Source organism: Callithrix jacchus, chromosome 17 (assembly GCF_049354715.1).
Source record: "Callithrix jacchus isolate 240 chromosome 17, calJac240_pri, whole genome shotgun sequence".
Classification (NCBI taxonomy): domain Eukaryota; kingdom Metazoa; phylum Chordata; class Mammalia; order Primates; family Cebidae; genus Callithrix; species Callithrix jacchus.
The window spans coordinates 70,619,636-70,640,939 of NC_133518.1; the positions used below are offsets into that span (position 1 = coordinate 70,619,636).

General features: G+C 46.1%; 1 protein-coding gene and 1 long non-coding RNA gene across 13 annotated transcripts in view; one reads left to right on the forward strand and one right to left on the reverse strand.

Annotated features, from left to right (window-relative positions):
* Positions 1–21,304, forward strand: part of CMTM7 (CKLF like MARVEL transmembrane domain containing 7) — a 104,865-nt gene that overhangs the window by 13,797 nt on the left and 69,764 nt on the right. The gene's annotated exons all lie outside the window — the stretch shown is intronic.
* On the reverse strand, positions 7,991–14,343 carry LOC103788896 (uncharacterized). Its single transcript, XR_013528713.1, has 2 exons — positions 13,916–14,343; positions 7,991–8,990 (listed from the first exon to the last, which is right to left on the reverse strand). It is a non-coding gene; the product is annotated as an uncharacterized LOC103788896 (long non-coding RNA).

Here is a 21,304-nt window from a genome sequence, read left to right on the forward strand (position 1 = left end):
AGTGGTCAGTGTTTGGCGTTCCACTGCTCCATTCTCCCACTCAACTTTCTTTAGCATATTAGGAACCAGAGGGGTCTAGGGAACAAGAAGGCCTGCCTGACTAGCATTTTTTTAGTATTTCCTAAGGTCTCTTACAGGGAGTGTTCAAGTCAGCTTCCCTAAAAGCAGAGCTAGATACGGGGATTCTTGTGCAGCTGGTTTATTGAATGAGGAAAGTGAACAAGGGTAGGAAGAGCAGGACAAAGACGAGTGTCAGAAGCTCAGCCTCAGCCTGATTCTATGGGGAACACTGCAGAGTGAATGCACCATGAAGATTGCCTGTTTTGAGGCAAGGGAGCTGGGCTTTTGTATACCTTTCATTGCCTACAGACCAGAGAGAAGGGAACATCAACTCCCAGGGATCTCCAAATCAGACAGCTCCAGTTGTCCAAGGGAACTCATTAGCAGGAAGGCGCAGGTGTACGGAGTTAGCAGCAGCACCCACAGCAGCTGGGGGATGGATGCACAGACCTGGTGAAACGCAACCTGGGAATCTGAGCAGGGCACCAAGGGAGTCCCTGCTGCTGTTTGCTATTCCGTAGGAGCCATCTGAATTGTAGAATTGCCTCCCGTTTATCTGGTATCTGCCAAGGCTTTAAGCTGATGTACTTTGGGGACATACAAATCTGACCACACCTTCCTTCCACTTGCAAACCTGGCTTATCTGTATTCTTGCCCAGGCATCCCCCCGGATCTGCCATGCCAGGCAGCTGCCTTGCAGATCTCACAAGACTTTTGATGTTACTTTTTACTGTCCACTGAAAGAGTGGTGTTATATTTTTCAACTCTCGTTTGAAACAAGGGGAGGGAAAAAAATGTTTACTGAACAGAAAATAGTCACTAGAAAGCAAAATTACTTCTGCGACCTTTTACAGGAGAGTTACAAGCAATGTCACAGTAACACAAATAACTTGACCACATCTTTTTTAACTCCTTGGAAAGCCCTAAGGCCACAACCACAGAAAAAGTTTCCTGCAGATCAGATATTTGGTTTCTGGAGTGGGGACACATACTGTTTCACTTGGGAAAGGTGAAAGAGGCAATGCGGACCTTTGTGTTGATAATGTGATGCGGGTTTTTCTTTTTATTTATTTTTTAGAGACAGGGTTTCACCATGTTGACCAGGTTGGTCTTGAACTCCTGACCTCAGGTGATCCACCTGCCTCGGCCTCCCAAAGTGCTGGGATTACAGGCATAAACCACCACACCTGGCCGATGATGGTTTTTCAAGAGTTCCTCAGTGTCCCCATTATCAAGCAGTGCACCTTGTTTTCTGGCTGCCATCTTGGGCAGAAGAAAGAACTCTGTAGCATGACATGCATCCCCCAAGCCTGATGGGGTCTGCTTGCTGACAGTCTACCAGGTTTGTGATAACGTAATCCTGAATTCATGGCTGTGATCACTGCTGTAACTTAGAGTTGCCTTACAGTAGTTTACGGATAAAAAATTACTTTCCTGATGTAGTGGGTTGAATGATATCTCCTTAAAATATGTATCTTACTTCCTTAGAACCTGAGAATATTCCCTTCCTTGGAAAATGAGTCTTCTCACATGTAATCAGGTTAAGGCTCTTGAAATAAGGAGATCACCCTGGATTATATGGGTGGACCCTAAATCCAATGACAAGTGCCCTCGTAAGAGACACACAGAGGAGAAGGTGATGGTGATGTGAAGGCCAGGCAGAGAGTGGGTGATGTGGCAGGGCAGCCGCCAGAAGCCGGAAGAGGCCGGGACGTCTCTCCAGAGTCTCTGGAGGGAGCACCGTCCTGCCAATGTCTTGACTTCAGCCCAGTGACAGTGATTTCAGACTTCTGGGCTTGAGAACTGTGAGAGAACAGATTACTGTTGTTCTAAGTCACCAAATCTGTGGGCTTGCTACAGGCAGGGCACAGTGGCTAATGTCTGTAATCCCAGCACTTTGGGAGGCCGAGGCGGGCAGATCAAGAGGTCAGGAGTTCAAGACCAGCCTGGCCAACATGGTGAAACCCTGTCTGTACCAAAAATAGAAAAATTAGTCCGATGTGGGAGCAGGCACCTTTAGTCTTAGCTTCTTGGGAGGATAAGGCAAGAGAATCGTTTGAACCCGGGAGGTGGAAGATGCAGTGAGCTGAGATCCCATCACTGTACTCCAGCCTGAGCAACAGAGTGAGACTCTGTCTCAAGAACAAAAAAAAAAAGAAACAAATACAGCCCATTAAGCATTTTCCATTGCAGTCAGATTCTAAAAATCTTCAACATTGTAGACTGCAGACATTTCATTTTCCTCTTTTTAGGGGTGCTTTGCTCAGTTCTAAGAATTACCTTTCAGAAAAGTGATGGCCACACTGTCTGCCTGTCAGACTGGCAGTGACATCTCAGTCCGCTTTGAGTGCATCTTTTTCCTTGATAGCTTATTCAATGAGAGAAGCAGTCCTTCAATTTCTGCTGAGAAAAACAGAACAATGAAAACAGAAGAAAACCTCAGAGAGTGGTTCTTAGATGGCAGGGTGGGGGCGACAGATGGAAAGTACGTTCCAAAGAAGCACTGCTCCTAGCCTTCCACAGATTCCCCCAAACCATCAGAATGCCAAATCAATCTTACTGCATGCTGGTAGAATCTTTAAAGATGAGCCTACTGCAGCTCAAAAACAATGTATGAAAGTGGTCAAGTTAGCATTGCTGAATCTGCTACTTGTGAATTGGGTGCTATCTTTTCAGTGTCTGTAGAAGTATTGGATGATTTAAGTCTCTGAATTATATATTTTTGTAACTTTTTGTTTATAAATAATCCCAGGTTTACATAAACTTCTCAAGAACAGTGCAAAGAACTCCCCATATCCCCTTCCCTCAGGTTCTCCATTTGTTACCATTTTATATTTGTTTGATCGTTTTCCATTTGTATACATGCTATTACTTTTTTCTAGAAACCACCTGAGAGTGAGTTGCAGACATCATGCTCTTTTGGCCATCAGTTCTTCAGCAGGCGTTTTCTGAGAAAGCCCCTTTCCTATATAGCTGCAGTGCAGTTACTTAAATCAGGAAGTTAATGACACCAATGCTATTATCTTATCTACGAGCCTTACTCAGATCTTGCCATTGACCCACTCACGTCCTGGGGTCTAGGATCCCATCCCAGATCATAAGGTGCCTTCAGTTGCCACATCTCTAATTTCCTTCCATCTGCAACAGGTTCTCAGTCTTTCTTGTTCTTCGTGACCTCGACATTTGTGCGGAGGCCAGGACAGAGCTGTCTGTTCATTGGATTGAAGTCAGTGAGGTGGGACCCTCTGATTCTCCGCATTTTGTAGCTACACGGGAGGCAGAAGATGAAGAGAAATCACGCTGGGCACACCTCGTCTGAATTGGAATGCCTTTGTTTCCACAGAAGTCCCTTTTGCAGACTTCCTATCTGAAGTTAATAGTTAATACTATCTGAAGTTAATAGCTAATAGTTCAAGTTGAGCTTTACTGGATGTCCTGTTCTTTAAAAAAGCCTTAGCTCAGATGTCACCTCCATGGAACAATGGCTAACTACCAAGTCTTACTGTATGAATGTGATGTGACTCACCTCATCTAATCCTCACAATAGCGCTATCATTTATGTACTCTCATTTTGCATACTTTATAGGTGAGGAAATGAAAATAAACCCAGGTCTCGGTGTGCCTGCATCCCCGCTGGACTGTCCCCTGTGCTGCCTCAGAAGGGCCTTCCCCAGCCCCTCAGCTAAAGCAGTCCCCTACCCCACCCCGCTACCATCACCCCATCCTGTTTCCCGGTTCTGATTTCATTACAGCACTTTGCCAGCCAGAATCCCTTTGTTCAGTTCACTTCGTTACCCATTATGATGGGTCTTCACCAAGACCTGAACTGCAGAGGGGCTGCCACCTTTCTGTCCAGGTCACCACGGGGTGTCCAGCTCCTAAGGTTTCAGGAAACAATCTTTTTTCGAATGAACACAGGCATGTTTTCTTTGACAAAGCCTTTGGTAATAGTCCTTTCCAAAAAGTCGGCACAGATGAAGTGCTTGAGAGACTTGGGTCTTCTCTAGAAGATGCAATAATGAGGCACCTACTGAGGGAAGGGGCTGGGTGTGGGCCCAGCAGTGGAAAGAGCACCTCTGCTGGGTTCAGAACAGGCCATGGGGTCTTGGGCACATATCTTCAAGCCTGTGAGCCAGGAAGTTGAGAGAAGACACAGGTGGGCACCCCAGCAAAGAGAGGCTAGGATGCCTGTCCTGGATCGGCTCACCCCACCCCCCAGCAGTTTGCGGTAGAGATGCCCTTTCTGCAGCAGCTGCCAGCCTGTTGTGATAGCATCTTTCTTTTTTCTTGAGTTGAGTTGTCAGGTTTCGGCAGACTCCCAATCAAAACAGCAGAAGCAAACAGACAAGCAGAGGGGTGAGAGAAGCGTCTGTCAGCTTAGCAAGCTGTCAGGGCCAGGTTGAATTTAAAGCAACACCAGGAACACTGAATAGCGGCATTACTAATTGGATTAAAGGCTAAAAGAATCAAATGCCAAAAGTGGCAGTCTCACTTTCGGATGCCCTTCCTGCCTTGAGTGTTAGCTGTTTGGGGTGGTCCTAGCCGTGGCCCTTTGCCCGGCAGAGGCACTACCTTAAGTCACTCTATCGGATGTTTATAGAGTGGCTGCTCTGCCCCAGCCCTTGAGAGCCACAGGGGACACAGCTGTGAAAGAGGCACAGCCAGCCTCCCTGTTGCAGAAAATCAAGACCCTAAACAAAGATGGTATTTCACCACGTCAAAGGCACCATTGTTTTAGCCACTCCCTAAGAAAGGAAGAAAAAATATCAATTATGTGGTAACACAAATCTCTCTTATCATTTAGAATTTTTGTCTTATGGTTATTGAAAGAACTCTTTTAGACTTAATATAGATTTTATATATTTTTGTGAATATATAAAAAGGAAAATAGGTGAAGAAAAATAAATTGGTTAAGATATCTCTAAAACTTTTACAGCAAGAGCCTTCCTCTTCTAAATCTTTTTATTTTTAGATATTTCTACACAAGCCACTGTCCTCTATGCCATCAAGAGTGTGAGGCATGCAGCATTTCTCAGAAGACTCTATACAAACACTACAGGCCATCAGCGCTGGGCTTGTGCACCGGCTTTTGATTCCCACTTTGGGAATGCTGCTAAGCAACCCCTGAGTGACTGTCCCCACCATCAGCCCCGCACCCCTGAGGTCAAGATGCTCTACTCTTGTCTTTGGGATTTTCTTCCTCCTGCTGGCACCTATGCCGCCCGTTTCGATGCTGGCATGTTGGATGTTGCCACATGCACAGGCAGTGGTAACTACACAACTTTTTCCAATGCCATTGTAAGAAACACCCCAACTTGGCCAGCTGTAGTGGCTCACACCTATAATCCCAGCACTCTGGGAGGCCGAGGCAGGCAGATCACTTGAGGTCAGGAGTTAGAGACCAGCCTGGCCAACATGGTGAAACCCTGTCTCTACTAAGAATATTTTAAAAATGAGCCGGGCATGGTGGCACATGCATGTAATCCCAGCTACTTGGGAGCTGAGGCATGATAATCACTTGAACCCAGGAGGCAAAGGTTGCAGTGAGCCACACTGCACTCCAGCCTGGGTGACAGAGTGAAACCTTGTCAAAAAAAAAAAAAAAAAGAAAGAAGAAAGAGAGGGAGGGAGGAAGGAAGGAAAGAAAGGAGGAAAGAAAGAAAGGCCCTGACTTGAGGGAGGTGAAAATGTGAAAGAATAGGCATCTGTGAATCGGTGAAGTGTGGCTAGTGCCAGGGTGCTGAGCATCGTGAAGCATTATGAAGGGTGATGAACGTTATGGTAGAGGATGCTGTGAGCACAGACAACAGGGTTCCCTTCCGTCTGTGGTCAGACCTTCCTGGAGAACAAAGCTCCAGCCTGAGACCTAATGCATGGGAAGGGGCAAGGCAGGAGGAAAGGCAGAAGGGTGCTCTGGAGGAGGGAACAGTGTCTGCAAAGGCCCAGAGTTAGGAGGGAAAGTAAAGGGATGCCATCTTCATCAGTTCACAAAGTGGGCTTTTTGTTGGTGGTGAAGTATGGAAGAGCTGCTAGCCACAAAAATAACTTAGCGGTTCTGTTGGGCTTTGCCAGCATTCCCGCCGCAGGGAACTGTGTCATAGAAGCTTCTGGAGGAATTAATGATGCAGTGGGCATGTTAATGTACCTAAATTAAAATATCCATTGCAGCCCAGGCACAGTGGCTAACAGCTATAATTCCAGCACTTTGGGAGACTGGGGCAGGTGGATCACCTGAGATCAGGAGTTTGAGACCAGCCTGGCCAATATGGTAAAACCCCATCTCTACCAAAAATGCAAAAAAGTTAGCTGGGTGTGATGGCTGGCGTCTGTAATGCCAGCTACTCGGGAGGCTGAGGCAAGAGGATTGCTTGAACTCAGGAAGCAGAGGTTGCAGCAAGCTGAGATCATGCCACTGCACTCCAGCCTGGGCAACAGAGTGAGACCCTGACACACACATGCACACACACGCACACAAACTCACTGCATCATTAATTCCTGCTGCAGGTTTTTTTTTTCCTCTGGGTCTTCGGTTGAAGGGTCTAGTGGTTTTTTTAAAGCTTTTGAGATATTTGTTATAGAAATATGAATTTTAAAAATATTAATATAATTAAACCTGAAAGTTATTTGAAACAACTAAATTCACCTATGGGCCCACCATTCCACAGTTCCTACAATTTCGTATTTTGGCCCTTGTTTAAGAAGATATGTAAAGTTTGCAGGGCTGTAATCCCACTGATTACAATCATAGATTCCGCTTTGTTGCTTTTTTTCTTCGTGATGGAGTCTCGCTCTGTCGCCCAAGCTGGAGTGCAGTGGCACAGTGTCGGCTCACTCACTGCAGCCTCCGCCTCCTGGGTTCAAGCGATTCTCCTGCCTCAGCCTCCCGAGTAGCTGGGATTACAGACACCTGCCACTACGCCCGACTAATTTTTTTTTTTTTTTTTTTTTGAGACGGAGTTTCGCTGTTGTTACCCAGATTGGAGTGCAATGGCACGATCTCGGCTCACCGCAACCTCCGCCTCCTGGGTTCAAGCAATTCTCCTGCCTCAGCCTCCCAAGTAGCTGGGACTACAGGTGCACACCACCATGCCCAGCTAATTTTTGTATTCTTAATAGAGACGGGGTTTCACCTTGTTGACCAGGATGGTCTCGATCTCTTGACCTCGTGATGCACCCGCCCCGGCCTCCCAAAGTGCTGGGATTATAGGCGTGAGCCACTGTGCCCGGCCAATTTTTTGTATTTTTAATAGAGATGGGGTTTTATTGTGTTGGCCAGGCTGATCTCGAACTCCTGACCTCACGATCCACCCGCCTCAGTCTCCCAAAGTGCAGAGATTACAGGTATGAGCCACTGCACCTGGCCCGTTGCTTATTTTTCTATTACAAAATTTAATATTTGGTAATGTCCCTGTTGATATAAAAGCTTCATAATTGCACATAATATATACAATCATCTAAGTGGATATTTTTAAATTTACGTGACCACTCACTTTTAAACATGTAGGTTGCTTTCGAGCTTTTAACTACTATAAATGATATTACATTGAACGTTTTCAGGGGTTGGCAAACTACAGCCCACAGACCAAATCTGGCCCGCCACCTGTTTTTGTAAATAAAGTTGTATTGGAACACAGCCAGATCCATTCATTCATGTATTACATACGGTCACTTTCACAGCAGAGTGGAGTTGCAATAAAGACTGTGTGGCCCACAAAGCCTAAAATATGTAATGTTTGGTCCTTTGCCAAAAAGAAATTGGCAATCCCTGTTTTACAGTATGCAGCTGAGTTTTCTTACATTATTCTCCTTAAGATAAATTCCTAGAGGTGGATAGTCACTCATAGGATACATAACTTAGTTTGATTTCAAAATAACCTCTTTGTAACATGAATATGGCCTTCGTAGACAGTGACATATCAGAACAAATGAATTAGCTGATTCATTTATTAACTATTACAAGAGTAGAGTGATTAGAAGATACTATTAATGTACCTTTGGTCCATTTTGTTTGTACTCAGAGGTAACTAATCTTCATCTCCAATTTAACTCCTCAAATAGAACCCAGTTCTTTTCATTCACAGCATTTCTCGTAGTTTTTAATTGTTTCATTAACGCAACACTGGCAGCTGTATCTAATAACTCTTAAATGTTACTGATTGACACAATACCTTTCTCCCTCCCCAATTAGGGACCCAAGCATGAGGGTTCCTAGTCAGTGGGCAGCTTTTTCCTATGTGGCTATTCAAGTTTGGGCCAAGATTTTTCTATTCTTTTTTAACTACTTTTTTGGGGGAAAGAACCCACTTAAAACCTTGCAGTGGACATCCTGGTGTGTGCCCAATATCCCCTTTATTGCTGAGGCATTCAGCGCCCCCCCCGACCCCCGCCAAGAATGTGGCCTGCTGAGTCCCTCGCCACAAATTGATGTCCACCAAAGGGACTCACCTCACTCAAGATGATGCCTGCCCTCTCCCTGGGGGCAGCCTGTATCCCGTGGTCGATGGAGAGTCATGAAAGGCTGCTCTCCTTGATTCAACAGAGAAGACTCTGAAGAGCAGTCCTAGCTTCAGAGCTCCTGGGAGGATCAGCCAAGGTCTTTGTTTTGGCTGCTCAAATCCTCCCTCCACCTGGCCTCGCTTAATCTCCCACTGTTATCTCCTGGAGAGCACTCCCCAATTAACTTTTTCATGCAGATCTCTTCCTCAGAGTCTATTTCCAGAGAATTCCACCACCCCAGACCCAAAGGACAGACCTAAATCTTGGTTCAGTTTTATTCTTCACTTTCCATTGACTTTGAAAGTGTGCACCTTCTTTGCCTCTCTTCACAGGGATATTTCAGCACTGCATTCACAGCTCCTGTTTGCTGCACGTCTCTGCTCTTCACCGCATCTTTGACATTTCTTAGTAGTCTCCTTTTATTGCCTCATTACCTTAGGAAGAGGTGAGGTATAAATTACCAAGGTAATAAGTATTCAAATTGCACAGACCATCTGCCCCTGAACAGGTGTCCACTTTAAGGCAATGTCAATCTCCATCCCCTGGGCAAGGGGAGAGGGGAAGAAACCACCTCCGAAGCTTCGTGGGAGGAAAAGGGAAGCTGAGGAAGTGTGGCTTCTGTTGAGTTTCTGATTCAGACACAGGAAGAATTCCTTCCAGAAAATGCAGTTAAGGAAGAGGAAATCATAGCCCAAGAATGTTATGATCCGGAGCCTGCAGGTTGTTTACAACAACAGAAGTGCTGCATGGACCCAATGAGGGTTTTACTTTTGCTTTTAGCTATTGTGGGCAGAGCATGTGATGCATGCCAGGAGCTGGCTTAATGCTTTTCAGGTATTAGAAGAGCTAACTCTCTAAGCGGGGTACTATTTGTCACCCCCACTTTCCAGGGGGAAAACAGGCCCTGGGAGGTTACATAGCCTTTCCAGGTCACACAGCTAAGAGGCAATGGGAATTTGACCCAGGAATCCTTTGACTCCAAAGCCAAGCTCTTAATCTGTATTATCTTGCCTCCCTTCTGCAGAGATCAAGGTTGTCCACAGTCTAGCCAGGGACCAGCCAGAGTACTTTGGCTGGGGGTGGAAATAAACCTGTTCAAAATGCAGATTCCTGGGTCCCAGCTCAGACCTACTCGATTAAAATCTCTGGTTGAGGGGCCCAGGGACCTGCATTTTAACACATCCCCTTGTGGACACACTCTCTAAAGGATGAGAATGTCAAGTAGTGACTTTCTCACTGCCATGCAGGTCACAGGCCACCTTCCTAACTTCCCTTGCCTTGTGTCAAGTAAGCCAGCAGGGACCTGAGACCATCAGCAGCTTTGTGACACCTGCAGGTCATCTTCCATTGTCATGCTGCCTTTCCAGTAGGCCCTCCTGTTGGGATTCAGCACTTTCTTTGATGCTGCTCTTCATCTCCTGATAAGGGAGGGAAACTGAGGCAGTGGAACTGCTGGATTCCTGCTGCCTCAGTGAGATCTTGGATAAGTCACCTGCCCTCTCTGTGCCTCAGTTCCCTCATCTGTGAGAAGGGGGTGATAATATTACCTGCTCAGGGTTACTGTGTAGAAGTACTGGAGCTCTGAGTGACTGTTATTATTTTATTACCTCCCTTCAGTAGTCTAGTGAGAACTTTAATCATCTTTTCCCCAGAAGTCATCTGGGTCTGTTCTCGCTATTCCATATTTATAATATTTTCCACAAGGTCTTCATTTCCTTTTTCCCTTTGAACATCTCCAACTTGCCTCTACATATCTATGCTAGTCCCCTTGATAAGAATATTAGATTGACCCAGGTCTGTGTCCACATGAGGAGAGAGCCCACCTGGTCTTAGGTCAAGGTATTTCAGGCATTTCATTTTGCATTTACCGTCGTCTGTAGAGCATATCATACCAACCAGGTAGACATCAAGGTGATGAAAAAGGAGCATTGGGTCGGCTCTTGGCTCTGCTGCCCACGAGATGGGTAATCTGGGTAAATCGCATCCCCTCTCTTGGTCTCAGTTTTCTCTTGTGAAGTAGGGGAAACGTTTTGAGATCAGCGTTGTTCTAATCATGATATATACATGCATATATGTACTTGGTAAGAAGATGAATTGCTGGGCAAGCTCAGAAAAGCCTGGGCTCTGGTGCGGAGGAGCTGTGAGTGTTGGGGGCTGTGGCATTGCTGGAGGGTTTTTCTCTTAGTATCGAGAAATTCCAGGGCAGAGAAAGTCAGAGTTCTGAAAAAGTTCTATGGAAATGAAGTGAACTTTTTAGAGTGTACTAAGGGCTGGGACCTCTGAATTTCATCTCTCCTCCGCAATCTTAACTCTCATTCCACGGCAGCGTCATTGTGCCATCTCTCAGCAGGTGTCTTTTTCTTTTAAGTTTTTAAAATAAGAGCTTTATTGAGATAGAATTCACATACTATAGAAATCATCTATTCAAAGTGACAATTCGGTAGTCTTTAGTGGCCTAAAGAATGTGGCCTGATGGTACAGAGTGTCCACCACAATCAATTTCAGAACACTTAGAGCCCTTCTGTGGCCTTTGACAAATGCATCGTCATATAGCCATCACCACAGTGGGTACAGAACAGTTCCATCAGCCTACAGTTCCCTCATGTGGCCCCTTTGTAGTCAACCCTTTCCCCACCTTGTAACTCCTGGCAACCACTGATCTGTTTTCCATCCCTAAAGTTTTTCTGTTTCCAGAATGTCATATACATAGAATCACATAATATGCAGCTTTGGGAATGGCATCTTTCACTTAGGAAAAGGGGTTTAAATTAATCCATGTTATCACATGGATAATAAAAATATTCTATGACTGAGTAGTGTTCCATTATATAGATATGTGTCTCTTTTATTCACTTACCAGTTGAAGGACATCTGTTTCCAGGTTTTGGCAATCATGAATAAAGTTGCTATAAACATTGACTTACATGTTTTTCTTGTGTGTATAAATGTAAGTTTCCATTTCTCTTAAGTAAATACCTATCAATAGTTGCTGGGTCCTATGTTAAGTATGTATTCAAATGTATAAGAGACTGCAAAATTGTTTTTTACAGTGGCTGTACTGTTTTGCATTCCTACAGCAATGTATGAGAGTTCTAGTTGTTTCCCACACTTGCCAGCATTTGATATTATCAGTATTTTCTGGTTTGGATTTTGTTTAATTTTAGCTATTCAAATAGGTATGTAGTGATATCTTACTGTGGTTTGTTTTTGTTTTGTTGGGTTTTTTTAGACAGGGTCTCACTCTGTTGCCCAGGCTGTAGTGCAGTGGCATGATCTCACCTCACTGCAACTTCTGCCTTCTGGGTTCAAGCGATCCTCCCACCTCAGCCTCCTGTGTAGCTGGGACCACAGGCATGCAACACCACACCTAGCTAATCTTTGTATTTTTTGTAGAGATTGTTTCTATGTAGCTCAGGCTGGTCTAGAACTCTTGGACTCGAGATCCACCTGCCTCAGCCTCCCAAAGTGCTGGGATTACAGGCACCTGTCCTTATTGTGGTTTTAATTTCCATTTCCCTGAAGACTATAATGTTGAACATCTTTTCATGTGCTTATTTGCCATCCATATAGTCACTTTGGTGAAGTATCTATTCACATTTTTTCACAAAGATTTTCTTGTATGTTTCCTTCCAGAAGTTTTATAGTTTTATATTTTAGGTCTGTGATCCATTTTCAATTAATTTTTGCAGAAGAGGCTAAGTTGGGCCAAGGGTCATTGTTTTATATGTGAATATTGAGTTGTTCTAGCACTACTTGTTGACAATGCCTCCACTGAATTCCTTTGTACTTCTCTCTCTCTCTTTTTTTTTTTTTAAGACGGGGGTTTCATCATGTTGGTCAGGCTGGTCTTGAACTCCCGACCCAGGTGATCCGCCTGCCTTGGCCTCCAACTTGCTTGGATTACAGGTGTGAGCCACTACGCCCAGCCTATACTTCTCTTAAAGACCAGCTGATTATGTTCCTGTGTTTTGGTCTATTTCTGGACTCTGTTTTGCTGCATTGATCTGTGTGTCTGTGCTCTCACTGGTTCCACGCCGTCTTGATTACTGTAACTTAATGGTAAATCTTGAAATCGGATGGTGTTCTTTTGAAAAATTGTTTTGGTTATTCTAATTCCTTTCCCTTTTCATATGAATCGTAGAATCAGTTTTCCAATATTACAAAAATAATAGTAATAAAGCCTATCGCTGGGACTGGATGGAAATTGTGTTGAACCTGCATATCCGTTTGGGGAGAACTGGCTCATTAACAATAGCATGTTGTTCAATCCATGAACATGGTGAGCCCCTCCAATTATTTAGGTCTTCTTTCTTTCCCCAGTGTTCTATCATTTTCATCATACGGTAGTAAGGTTAGATTTATACCAAACAAATATTTCCCTTTTTGCTGCTATTGTAAATAGTCCTCTCCTTTGTTTTTAACTTCAGTTGTTCATTGCTAAGATATTGAAATGCAGTTGATTTTTGTGAATTGATTTTGTATTCCATGACATTACTAAAGTTATTTATTAGTTCTAAGGAGGTTTTTAGTAGATTCTATGAGATTTTCTACATAGATCATGCTGTCTACCAGTGAAGTAGTTTTTGTTTCTTCCTTTTCAATCCATATGCCTTTATTTCTTTTTCTTACCTTATTGCAACTTCCAGCAGTATAAGAACGTGAGAAAAGACATCTTTTCCTTGTTCCCTATATCAGGGAGAAAGTGTGCAGTGTCTCACCAAGCATGATGTTAGCTGTGGGCTGTTTTGTAAATGCGCTTTCTCAGTTAAGGAAATTCCCTCCTATCCTTGCTAAAAGTTTTTTCTTTTGTCATGACTGGATACTGAATTTTGTCAAAGGCCTTTTCTGCCTCAATTGATATGACTATATGTCTTTTCTTGTTTTGTCTGTTCATAAGGCATATACATTTGAAATGTTTGGAAATATTGAGCCAGTCATGCATTCCTGTGATAAACCTTAGCTGTGGTGCATTTCTACTTCTTTTTTTTTTTTTTTGAGACAGAGTCTTGCTCTATTGCCAGGCTAGAGTGCAGTGGCGTGATCCTGGCTCACTGCAACTTCCGTTTTCTGGTTTCAAGCAATTCTCCTGCCTCAGCCTCCCACATAGCTGGGACAACCACCATGCCCACCTAGTTTTGTGTACTTTTAGTAGAGACGGGGTTTCACCATGTTGGCCAGGATGGTCTTGATCTCTTGACCTCGTGATCCACCTGCCTTGGCCTCCCAAGCATTTCTACTTCTTATATATATTAGATAAGATATGCTAATATTTTTTGGAGGGTTTTTGATAGCCTGGGGCTTCTTTGTAAGCCTGTTAATGACTCAGTCCACTTTGGGTCCTTTCTTCTGAAATACTCACATATTCATAGTCCTGGGTGGGTGATTCTGAATCCTGTCTTTCCTCTCTCTGTGGCTGGTGTTCTTTTGGCTTTATCCGTTTCTCCTTTTTGCCTACATGTTAGAAAAACATGAAGTTACACAACTCATTTCAGGAACAGCATTTGAGTCCAGTAGCTAGCTTCGAATTGATTTGCCTCACATTATTGAGGTCCTACCAAGTGCTCGGTCCCCGTTGTCACCTCAGAACAGCTTACTTGCATTTATCTGAGCAGTCTAGTTCTCCATTACCAGGCACATGAGAGGAGGCATTGCCCAGGACACACCTTCTGTCCATGTCTCTTGGTGGCCTCCGTTTCCTCCAGAGGCGACCAGATCCGGGCAGAGCCAGAGCCTGCTTCATGGGGACTGAAAGGCCTTCTTTGTCTTTCCACCGGAGGCTTCTGCAGTGGCCAGGCCTGAAAATGACGCTGCAGGGGAAATGTCGGGAGTGGCCAGGTTCCGGCCTAACAGGTTATTTTTAAAAAGCGAAGCCCAGCGAAGTGGGGAACTTTCTAGAGGGAGGTCTTTGTTTTCACTTGGCACTCAGATGACAAAAAAGTAAGAGAGCAAAGGCTAATGTGGGCGGCAGGGCAGGGCTGACTCCACGCCTGCCTTCTGCGGTGACTTCAGCCCGACCTGGGGCTGCAGGTCACAGTGATCATGCCTTTGAACTGGGGACACGGTCGAGAAGGCTGGAAGAGGAAGAAAGGGGCAGGGTGTCCACGCCACAGCCCCGCTGTCTGCCTGAGTAAGGGCGGTCCACCACAGCTGGCTTTTTGCTCCCTAGAAAATGCAGCGGCCAGAGAGCCAGTGGGAGAGGTGTCAGAGCTGGGTCTGGGGGCAGGAGAGGGGCCGGCTAATGGCCTGCAGAAGTGGCGAGGCCTGCATCCTGCTTGCTTGGCTCAGCAGTTTAGTTTGTGGAAGAGTTTGCACAGACAGAATCCCCAGCTCAGTGTGAGCATATTGTCGACAATCTGAGGAATCTGGGCAGCAAGCCATCAGGGAGTTTTTTATAGGTCTCATCAGCTATCTGTACCCTCCTATAGGAGGTGACACTGCTCCCCACCTCCACTTGCAGCCTGAGTCCCTGGAGGCTCCCTCCTTTCCCATCCAGCTCTCCTCCCACCCAGCTCTCCTCCCACCCAGCTCTCCTCCCACCCAGCTCCCCTCCCACCCAGCTCTCCTCCCACCCAGCTCCTCTCCCACCCAGCTCTCCTCCCACCCAGCTCCCCTCCCACCCAGCTCTCCTCCCACCCAGCTCTCCTCCCACCCAGCTCCCCTCCCACCCAGCTCCCCTCCCACCCAGCTCCTCTCCCACCCAGCTCCCCTCCCACCCAGCTCCTCTCCCACCCAGCTCCCCTCCCACCCAGCTCTCCTCCCACCCAGCTCTCCTCCCACCCAGCTCCCCTCCCACCCAGCTCTCCTCCCACCTAGCTCCTCTCTCACCCAGCTCTCTCACCAAACAGTATAGCTTAGCCTCACCACCAGCTCCTCTCCCCTTTCCTCTGGCCAGTATTCTTATTTCAGTCCCCATTACCTTGGTGGAACTGACATAGCCTCCTGCAAACTGACTTCTGTGTCTCTTCTCTCCCATCTCCAGTCCACCTGCTATTATATTCATTTTCCTTAAGAACAGTTCTGCTGTGGCTCTACTCTGCTTAATAACCTTCACTGGCTCCCCATTGCCCATCTGGCACATCTACTTCCCCAGCTTGGAATCTGATGCCCCCTGCATCCTGCCAGCTTTGCTTCCCGTCACTCCTCTTCACATATCTGTGCTGTTTGCCTAACATGGACAAAAACCCTCTTGTTCCCAAATATGCCCTTGTGCTTTCCCGCCCCATGCCTTCTGTGGCTGTGTTCCCACTGCCAGAAGACTCCGCTTCCCCTTTTCTGTGTGTTGGAATCCTCTGGTGGAAGCCACACCAGGGCCACATGTACTCTTCATAGGGGACGTGCCTGACCTCTCCTTTCTCCCGGCATCATCCCTCACAAATCGTAGCTCTCTGGTGGCATTTATCCCATTTTGTCACTGTTACTTGTGTCTGGATCTTGAGCTCCTTACCCTTTAGGACAGGGTCCATGTCTGAGCTGTCTTCATGTCGTGCTCATCTCCTGGTGATCACACGCTGCACTTAGAGGAACCATCATTTTTGTGCTACTTTGTGCCAAGACCTTAAACATTAGCCCATTTGTTCCTCCCAACAAACTTCTAAAAGGAGTTTTAATACCTAACATCTGGCCGGGCGCAGTGGCTCATGCCTGTAATCCCAGCACTTTGGGAAGCCGAGGTAGATGGATCACAAGATCAGGAGTTCGAGACCAGCCTGGCAAACATGGTGAAACGCTGTCTCTACTAAAAATATGAAAATTAGCCAGGCATGGTAGCAGGCGCCTGTAATTCCGGCTATTTGGGAGGCTGAGGCAGGAGAATTGCTTGAACCCAGAGGCAGAGTTTGCAATGACCTGAGATCGTGCCACTGCACTCTAGCCTGGGCAACAAGAGCAAAACTCTATCTCAAAAAAAAAAAAAAAGAAAGCCAACATTTGTTGAGCATTTACAGGAGCCATACCAGACTGTTCTAAATATTTTGCCTGAGTTGGTTCATTTAATCCTTGTATTAACTCTTTGTGGTACATTTGATTATTATCCCCCATGCCAAAGATGAGGAAACTGAGGCCCAGCGGGGTGAACTGGCCCGTTCTGTCTATGCTGAGTGACCATCCGACTTGTGGGGTTATACTAGCTGTGCTTCATTGCTCCTGTTCGGCCTTCCTTCCTCTGATGGACCGCCAGCCTTTGGCGAACACTCAGACTTCCTTCCCCAGGCCCCACGGGCACCACGCAATGATCGCTCATTCTCAACAATAGTGATTCTTCATCCGTGACACGTGCTTACAAATCCCTTAATGGCTTTTGTATTCTTGCTTTGTCATTTTTTATCCCAGACTAATTTCTTCTTCCCAAGCTGGCACTTATTTGGCATTGTGCTGCCTGGGGTTTTAATCAAGGCGGCCTACACCCACACTTTGAAGCTCAACAGGCACTCACTTCTGGCATGTACCCAGGGCGGGGTGCCAGGCCTCCTGCTGGGACTGGCCCCACAGCTTCTCCAAATACTTATTTCCCCAGGATAGTGGCCAAAGAGCTCAGCAGCAGAACTATTTCTTCTGTGTCAAGGTTCCTTAGGATTCTCTTTGACAAAATGGCAGCCAGTCTCATGCCTAATGCCAAGCACAGAGCTGGACGTGTGTTTAGCCCTGAGTAAATAATCCTTGAATAAGTAACTTCATTCTCCTTCCCTTTTTGAAAGCTGGGGTTGCCTGACAGGGAAACCAGGAAAATTCTGAAAACAAATCTATCAGTTAGCTTTTGCTGGATAACAAATACAGATATTACGGTGGGGTTACTCCTGAGAAATCCATTGAAGTTAAAAGTACTGTTAGGTGAAAAATGCATTAAATACCGTCAATCTACCAAACATTATCGCTTAGCCTCGCCACCTTAAACATGCCCAGAACATTTACGTGAGCCTACAGTTGGGCAAAATCATTTAATACAAAGCCTATTTGGTAATAAAGTATTGAATAACCAAGTCATATATTGATGTTGTACTGAATGCATATTCACTCCACACCATTGTAACGTTGAGAAATCGTTAAGTTGAACTATCTAAGTCCAGCCATCATAACTGTAGACACGAAGCCTCGGGGCATACACAGGAAGAGTGCATTACTCACGTGACTGAGGTCAGCTGGGGATGGCTCTGCTCGTTATAAATCAGGCTTGCTTCTGCGGCTGGGGGTTGGCGGCTGGCTTCAGCTGGGGTAACTGCACTGGCAGCACTGTCCACATGCCTCTCATCCTTCTGAGGCCAGCAGGATAGTAGCTTGGGTAGAGAAAAGTGATCAGATGCATTGTCACAAAGCACACGGTGGGTGGTATGAGCACACCAAACTCAAAAGGACCTGCCTCTGCTGTGGCACTGAGAGTGGCCGCATTTCATTTTAAGAAAAATCAATATGTAGATGTATTTGCTGGTAGAACTCTGTTCAAATGGAGTCTTACAGGAAACATAAGTAAATGATTCTTACAAGCTGCTCGGGGTAGGGGCCGAGAGGAGGGTGGAGGCAGTTCTGTGTCTTCCTACTGCTCCTTCCTGGTTTCTGTGGCTACTGGAAAACCAAAACCAAGGGCTCTCACAAGTGCCTCTGTCACTGGCATTTTTCATTGACCTGAAGCAGAGCGTGGAGGCTCCAGGCCTGGCACTTAGCTCCGTTAGAGCCTCTAGTCTGCAGAGGATTCAGAACGAACAGAACTCCAGTGATGTGGTATGGAGGTGGGCGTTTATCAAGCCATTCTCAAGGTTTGGCCACCAGGGTGCTTTCATTGTATAATACCCAGTAACAAGCTTCTCAGAGGTGACAGCTGCCTTTTAGCTGAGCCATCCCAAGAGTATCTGCTGAGGACACATTTTGAAGCCAGACCCCCAGGTGCAGGTCACAGATGGTGTCTCTGTTACACCTGTGCTTGTCACTGTCCTCTGGATAGATTTCAACTTCCCCGTGCAAAGAATCAAAACATGAAACCCAGAACAATGCATATGTTACTTTCAATAGAGGCCAGATAGGACCTTTTTCTGTTTAAGTGCTTGTTCCGTAACAGATCACTCAGAAATGTGGTGGTGTAAAACAACCACTTACTCTCACCACTTCTGCAGGTCAGGAATTCAGGCAGGGCGCAGTGAAGGCTTGTCTCTACTCCTCAAAGCCTGAGGCCTCAGCTGGGAAGACTGGAAAGCTGGGGCCAGAATCATCTGAAGGCTTATGGTCTCATGTTGCAGTTGATGCTGGCTGGGGGCCTGATGGGCCATGACAGCTACACACGGCCTCTCCAGTGGTCTAAGCCTCTCGTAACATGGTACCAGGGTTCCTAGGATGAGCAGCCTGAAAGTGTGGATCAGGAAGAACTGCTATCGTAGGCTGCGACCTCACCTTGCAGGTCACGCCGTGTCACTTCCATCACTTTACAGGTGGCCACCAAGCCCTGCCCAGCTTCAGCAGGAGAGGAAACAGACTCTGCTTCTTGGTAGGGAGTGGCAAGGTTCTGCAAGAGTATATGAGACTAGACATGTCGCTGTGGCAGTTTTTGGAAAACACAGCCACAGGACATTAATGCAGTATTTGGTGTTCTGTTATACCCCATTACCAAGGCCAAAGGAATCAGAATATCTGGTTGCAGAGATCTTGTTTTAGCTTCTTGCACTCTCTCCCAGACCACTGAGCCCTTGGGGAAAGGTTTTTTCTTTCTTTCTTTTTTTTTAAAAACAGTCTCACTCTGTCATCCAGAGTGGAGTGCAGTGGCATGATCATGGCTCACTGCAGCCCCAACCTCCCAGACCTCAAGCAATCCTCCCAGCCTCAGCCTTCTGAGTAGCTGGATCACAGGTGTGGGCCACTGCACCCACCTAACTTTGCAACTTTTTGTAGAGAAGGGGTTTTGCCATGTTGCCCAGGCTGGTCTCGAACTCCTGAGCTCAAGAGATCCGCCCACCTCAGCTTCCCAAAGTGCGGGGATTATAGGCATGAGCCACTGTCCTGGTCTGGGAAACCTTTATAATTACAGCTTTGCTGAAAACAGAGGCCGGAGGCGCAACGCGGAGAAAAAACATAGAAGAGGCAGGAAGCGGGCTGGGCGCAGTGGCTCACGCCTGTAATCCCAGCACTTTGGGAGGCCGAGGCGGGTGGATCACGAGCTCAAGAGATTGAGACCATCCTGGTCAACATAGTGAAACCCCGTCTCTACTAAAAATACAAAAAATTACCTGGGCATGGTGGCACGTGCCTGTAATCCCAGCTACTCAGGAGGCTGAGGCAGGAGAATTGCCTGAACCCAGGAGGCGGAGGTTGCGGTGAGCTGAGATCACACCATTGCACTCCAGCCTGGGTAACAAGAGAGAAACTCCGTCTCAAAAAAAAAAAAAAGAAGAGGCAGGAAGCAGTGTCAGTGGTTAAAAAGCAGACTCGGCCGGGCGTGGTGGCTCACGCCTGTAATCCTAGCACTTTGGGAGGCCAAGACAGGTGGATCGCAAGGTCTGAAGTCTAAGACCAGTCTGGCCCATATAGTGAAACCCTGTCTCTACTATAAAAAATACCAAAAAAAACAAAAAAAATTAGCTGGGTGTGGTGGTGTGTGCCTGTAATACCAGCTATTCGGGCGGCTGAGGCAGGATAATCACATGAACCTGGGAGGCAGAGGTTGCAATGAGCCGAGATTGTGCCATTGCCCTCCAGCGCTGGCAACAGTGTGAGACTCCATCTCAATTCAGAAAAGCAAAAAAACAAAAACAAAAACAGACTTTGGAGTCAGATAAAAAGGACTGAATCCCAACTCTGTGCAGACAGCTCTATGGCCTAGAGTAGGTGCCTCTCTGTGCCTCAGTTTCCTCATCTGTAGAGTGAGGGAAATAATAGGGTTGTCTAATAATTTGACAGCCCTATGCCTGGCACATGATAAGTGCCTAATGAGCGTTAGCCATTTATGAAGGTAATTATCAATACTGGTATTATTTCAGCTCATTATAAAAAAGCTTACGTCTCAGGAAGGGCCATAGATCCTGCACCGCTCCTGCCGGTCCTGGAGAAGATTTCTTGGCAATCACATCCTTTTATTTTGTTATTGACAATCAGAGAACCTGCAGGAAACATCAGCTCCTAACCCTGTAAGAGCCAGCTGGGTATAGGGATTTCATCTGTCTGATTTTATCCAGTTCTCCAGGTCTTAGAATCTTGACTTTCCAGGGGGAAAAAAAGAGAATTTGATGTATTTTCTATATTTTTCCCATTTGTAAATTAACAAGCTACATTTCCTTAATTCTAAGGTCCCACCAACCTTATGACCATTGATTTTTATAACTTGCTCGGTTGGTGGGGGAAGAGTGCCAATCTGTTGTATAGTACATTCCAATCTCAACATTAAAATGTCGAAGAAAAAGGTACAAATTGGAATTAAGGAAACACATGGAGATCACTAGAATTTAGAAGTCTAGAAAAACACAAAGGAGAAAATTAGAACTCCTCTTAATGAGGTTGGGTGTGTAATTTAGCAGGATACTTTTGAGCAGGAAAGGACACCCTTTGGCCAGCTGGTCACAAGTGTAAAACTGGGATTTGGCCTGGCGTGTTGGCTCACACCTGTAATCCCAGCACTTCAGGAGGCCAAGGCAGGTGGATCACCTGAGGTCAGGAGTTCGAGACCAGCCCGACCAACATGGAGAAACCCCATCTCTACTAAACATATGAAATTAACCAGGCGTGGCGGTGCACACCTGTAATCCCAGCTACTTGGGAGGCGGAGGCAGGAGAATCG